This window comes from Hyperolius riggenbachi, chromosome 6 (assembly GCF_040937935.1).
Source record: "Hyperolius riggenbachi isolate aHypRig1 chromosome 6, aHypRig1.pri, whole genome shotgun sequence".
NCBI lineage: Eukaryota > Metazoa > Chordata > Amphibia > Anura > Hyperoliidae > Hyperolius > Hyperolius riggenbachi.
Window position 1 is genome coordinate 321,607,387 of NC_090651.1, and position 5,505 is coordinate 321,612,891.

Consider the following 5,505-nt stretch of genomic DNA (forward strand, 5'->3'; position numbering starts at 1 on the left):
TAAATAGACCAGGACCTGAAGTACTGGGGTATCCTGGAGGTGGGCGCTGACTGACCAGTCTAACAGTGGTCGCACTGTGTCTGGTGAGTGTGTTTTATATTGGTGATCTCTGGTGGTGGAAAATCAGAAGATTGAAGCACTAGCATTTGGTTTGGACTTTGATTAGTTGTAAATCAGTTCTTATGTGAAGATGTGCACTGGACTTTTATTACAAAAAATACCAGTTGCCTGGCTGTCCTGCTGACCTATTTGGCTGTAGTAGTGTCTGAATAACACCAGAAACAAGCAAGCAGCTACTCTTGTCAGATCTGACAATAATGTCAGAAACATCCCATCTGCTGCATGCTTGTTCAGGGTCTATGGCTAAAAGTATTAGAGGCAGAGGATCGGCAGATAGCCAGGCAACTGGCATTGCTTAACCTGCCTGGCGTTCTGATTCCCGCGGCCCTGCGGCCGCAGGAACGTTTTTTCCACTTTTTTTTTAATTTTTCATGTAGCTAGCCTAGCGCTAGCTACATGATTGCCCCCTCTGTGCGGCGTCCCTCCCTCCCATCTGATTGCCGCCGGCGCAATGGCCCGTCCGGAAATCCCGTATTGAACGGGATTTCCTGGAGGGCTTCCCCCGTCGCCGTGACGTCATCGACGTTGGCGACGTCACAGGGAGACCCGATCCACCCCTCAGCGCTGCCTGGCACTGATTGGCCAGGCAGCGCACGAGGTCTGAAGGAGGGGGCGCTCGTTACGCGACAGATAGCGGCGCATTGGCGGCGATCGTCTCCAACACGCAGCAAGCAAAGTGCTTGCTGCGTGTTTTTAAAAATAAATTATTAAAATCGGCCGAGCAGGGCCTGAGCTCAGCTCGTCCAGAACGCTAGGGAGGTTAAAAGGAAATAAATATAGCAGCCTCCATATACCTCTCACTACAGATGTCCTTTAACCACTTGCCAACCGCCCACTACCAATTGGCGGCAGCAAAGTGGCAGCCCCAGGACCGCGTAACGCCGATTGGCGGCAGCACCTGGGGGACTAATTAGCTGGGTATCAGCGCGTCCACCGGCATTAGGCTCCGCCCACCCGTGACGTCAACTCGCCGGCTATTTAGAAGCGCCGGCAGGTTGTTAACCCCTGATCTGCCGCTACAAAGTGTATAATACACTTTGTAATGTATACAAAGTGTATTATACAGCCTGCCTCCTGCCCTGGTGGTCTCAGTGATCGAGGGACCACCAGGGCAGGAGGCAGCCCCCCTAGTAAACACACACACACTGATCCTGCCCCCCCTGCCCCCTGATCGCCCAAAGCACCCCTCAGACCCCCCCCCCCCCGATCACACCCTCAGACCACTGTTTGCACCCAATCACCCTACTAATCACCCATCAATCACCCCCTGTCACTATCTGTCAATGCTCTCCTATAGATTAGGTCCTAAACTGCCCGCTGGGGGCTCCTGATCACCCCACACACACACACACACACACCCTCAGATCCTCCCCAGACCCCCCCCCCCCCTGTGTACTGTATACATATATTCTCCCCTGTAATCACCCACTGATCACATGTCAATCACCTGTCAATCACCCATCAATCACCCTCTGTCACTGCCACCCATCATATCAGACCTTAACCTGCCCCTTGCGGGCACCTGATCACCCGCCCACACCCTCAGATCTCCCGCAGACCCGCCCTCAGATAACCTCCCAAGTGCATTGTTTACATCTGTTTTCCCCTCTAATCACCCACTGATCACCCATCAATCACCCCGTCACCACCTGTCACTGCTATCCATCAAATCAGACCCTAATCTGCCACTTGCCGGCACCCACTTACTCGCCCACACCCTGAGATCGCCCTCAACAACCCCCCCTCCCCCTGATCACCTCCCCAGTGCATTATTTACATCTGTTCTCCCCTCTAATAACCCACTGATCACCCATCAATCACCCCTTGTCACTGCTACCCATCATACCCATCAGATCAGACCCTCATCTGCCCCTTGCGGGCACCCAATCACCTGCCCACACCCTCAGATCGCCCTCAGACCCCCCCCGATCACCTCGCCAGTGCATTGCTTGCATCTATTTTCCCCTCTAATCTCACCCTGATCACCTATCAATCACCCCGTCACTGCCACCCATCAGATCAGACCCTAATCTGCCCCTTGTGGGCACCCAAACACCCGCCCACACTCTCCGACCCCCCTGATCACCTCCCCAGTGCATTATTTACATCTGTTCTCCCCTCTAATCCCGCACTGATCACCCATCAATTACCCCCTGTCACTGCTACCCATCAGATCAGACCCTAATCTGCCCCTTGCGGGTACCCAATTACCCGCCCACACCCTCAGATCGCCATTAGACCCCCCCCCCCCCGATCACCTCCCCAGTGCATTGCTTGCATCTACTTCCCCCTCTAATCACACCCTGAGACACCCATCATTAACCTTCTGTCACCACCTGTCACCCCCTAGCACACCTACCCATCAGATCAGGCCCTAATTTGCCCCGAGTGGGCTCCTGATCACTTGGCCAAACCCTCACATCCCCCTCAAAAACCCTCCCGATCACCTCCCCAGTGCATTGATTGCATCTATTCTCCCCTCTAATCACCCCCTGAGACACCCATCAATCACCTCCTGTCACCCCCTAGCACTCCTATCCATCAGATCAGGCCCTAATCTGCCCCCCTGCTGGCTTCTGATCACCCGGCCAAACCCTCACCCGCCCCACCGCAGTGACAGAATTTTTTTTCCTGTTCACTGCTGGTCTCTACGACTTAATTGTGGCTGAGACCAACCATTATGCCACACAATACGCAACCGCCAATCCAAGAAGCTACCATGCCCAGCCTTTTCGGTGGAAACCACTCCAAGTTTCCGAACGTAACATTTTTTGGGGTCTTCTCCTTAACATGGGTCTAGTCAAAAATAATGTATTGCTGTATTATTGATCTACGCACCCAATACATCACATGCCCATGTTCTCTGCTGCCATGTCCAGGTCACGATTTGAGAACATCCTGCGCTTCCTGCACTTCAGTGCCAATACAACCTGTCATCTAAGAGGCCACTCTTCTTATGACCGGTTCCACAGAATTCGGCCCCTCATAGACCACCTGTCATCAAAATTTGCAGATGCTTATACCCCTGAACAGCCATTTTGAGGCATTTGGTTTCCAGACTACTCCTCACGGTTTTGGGCCCCTAAAATGACAGGGCAGTATAGGAACCCCACAAGTGACCCCATTTTAGAAAGAAGATACCCCAAGGTATTTTGTTAGGTGTATGATGAGTTCATAGAAGATTTTATTTTTTGTCACAAGTTAGTGGAAAATGATACTTTGTGGGAAAAAAAACAGTAAAAATCAATTTCCGCTAAAAATCTTCTATGAACTCACCATACGCCTAACAGAATACCTTGGGGTGTTGTCTTTATAAAATGGGGTCACTTGTGGGGTTCCTATACTGCCCTGGCATTTTAGGGGCCCTAAACTGTGAGGAGTAGTCTGGAAATCAAATGTCTCAAAATGACCTGTGAAATCCTAAAGGTACTCATAGGACTTTGGGCCCCCTTAGCGCAGCTAGGCTGCAAAAAAGTGTCACACATGTGGTATCGCCGTACTCAGGAGAAGTAGTATAATGTGTTTTGGCGTGTATTTTTACACATACGTAGGGATGAGCAGAAACTACGCCAGTGCGAATTTACGCATCGTAGTTCACATCTACGCATCGTAGTTCGTAGGTGAAGTTTAAAAACTACGCTTACGGATTACATGTAGCGAAGTAATGCATTACTCCAGGCTAATTTTCCGCGTGCGATTGTATGCTTACAAATGTACGCATTGTAAAGGGGAATGTACGCATAGAAGAGTTCCCGATATAAGCATATAAAAGAGGAATTAATGCGTAACATTTTCTGCATGCGGGCATAAGCATCCGCATACACTACGCTTCGCACTACGCGTAATTGCGTATTTTAACGCGTAGTCTACGAAATGCATACGAAGCAAATATTTGATTTCAAAACCATAGTTTGGTGAACGGTAATTGCGTAATACTACGCGTAGTTCCAGCGTAGCGAAGTTGGCTGACTACGACCATCCCTGAACATACCCATGCTGGATGGGAGAAATATCTCTGTAAATGGACAATTGTGTGTAAAAAAAATAAAAAAAATTGTCATTTACAGAGATATTTCTCCCACCCAGCATGGGTATGTGTAAAAATACACCACAAAACACATTATACTACTTCTCCTGAGTACGGCGATACCACATGTGACCCCACAAATGACCCCATTTTGGAAAGTAGACACCCCAAAGTATTCAGAGAGGGGCATGGTGAGTCCGTGGCAGATTTCATTTTTTTTTTTTGTCATAAGTTAGCAGAAATGGAAACTTTTTTTTTGTTTGTTTGTTTTTGTCACAAAGTGTCGTTTTCCGCTAACTTGTGACAAAAAATGAAATCTTCTATGAACTCACCATGCCTCTTAGGGCTGGGGCACACCGAGCGTCTGTTTGAACGTTTTTGCAGCCGCTTGCGGCTGCGGATACGCTAGGGTAATGCATATCAATGAGGGTGTGCACACCAGAGCGGGAGGCATTTTGCAGAAACGAATCCTCCCGGGGTGAGGCATTTTTTGGATTGCGGAGGCGTTTCTGCCTCAATGTTAGGTATAGGAAAAACGCAAACCGCTCTGAAAAACGGCAGATCAGAGCGGTTTGCCAGGCGGTTTTGTTACAGAAGCTGTTCAGTAACAGCTTTACTGTAACAATATACGAAATATGCTACACTGAAATCCGCAGCAGCAATCCGCAAAACGCTAGCAAAACGCCCCATAAAAATAAAAAAAAAAGCGTTTAAAAATCTGCTAGAATTTTGCGGATCTGCTAGCGGGTTTTGGTGTGCACCGGGCCTGAGTGAATACTTTGGAATGTCTTCTTTCCAAAGTGGGGTCATTTGGGGGGTATTTATACTATCCTGGAATTCTAGCACCTCATGAAACATGACAGGTGCTCAGGAAAATCAGAGATGCTTCAAAATGGGAAAATTCACTTTTTGCACCATAGTTTGTAAAAGCTATAACTTTTACCCAAACCAATAAATATACACTTATTCGATTTTTTTTTATCAAAGACAGGTAGCACAATAAATGTGGACAAAAATGTATACAGAAATTTTACTATTTGAAAAAAGTCAGCACAGAAAGTTAAAAAAATCATTTTTTTTTACAAAATTCATGTCTTTTTTGATGAATATAATAAAAGCTAAAAATCACAGCAGCAATCAAATAGCACCAAAAGAAAGCTGTATTAGTGACAAGAAAAGAGGTAAAATTCATTTAGGTGGTAGGTTGTATGACCGAGCAATAAACCGTTAAAGCTGCAGTGGTCTGAATGGAAAAAAGCTTGTAACCCTTTAAATGCTAATATTGTTGTTATCTAATAGTCACAGGATTACTGATTGAGCAATATACCTTATCGTGTGGAAAACCCTCTCAGTGTGAC

General features: G+C 47.7%; 1 long non-coding RNA gene across 1 annotated transcript in view; it reads left to right on the forward strand.

The window, feature by feature from the left end:
- Window positions 1-5,498, forward strand: part of LOC137522878 (uncharacterized) — a 28,837-nt gene extending 23,339 nt beyond the window's left edge. The window contains exon 3 of the long non-coding RNA XR_011022470.1: window positions 5,447-5,498. This is a non-coding gene — a long non-coding RNA (uncharacterized lncRNA). The remainder of the gene's footprint in view (window positions 1-5,446) is intronic.
- The last annotated feature ends 7 nt before the right edge of the window (window positions 5,499-5,505 follow it).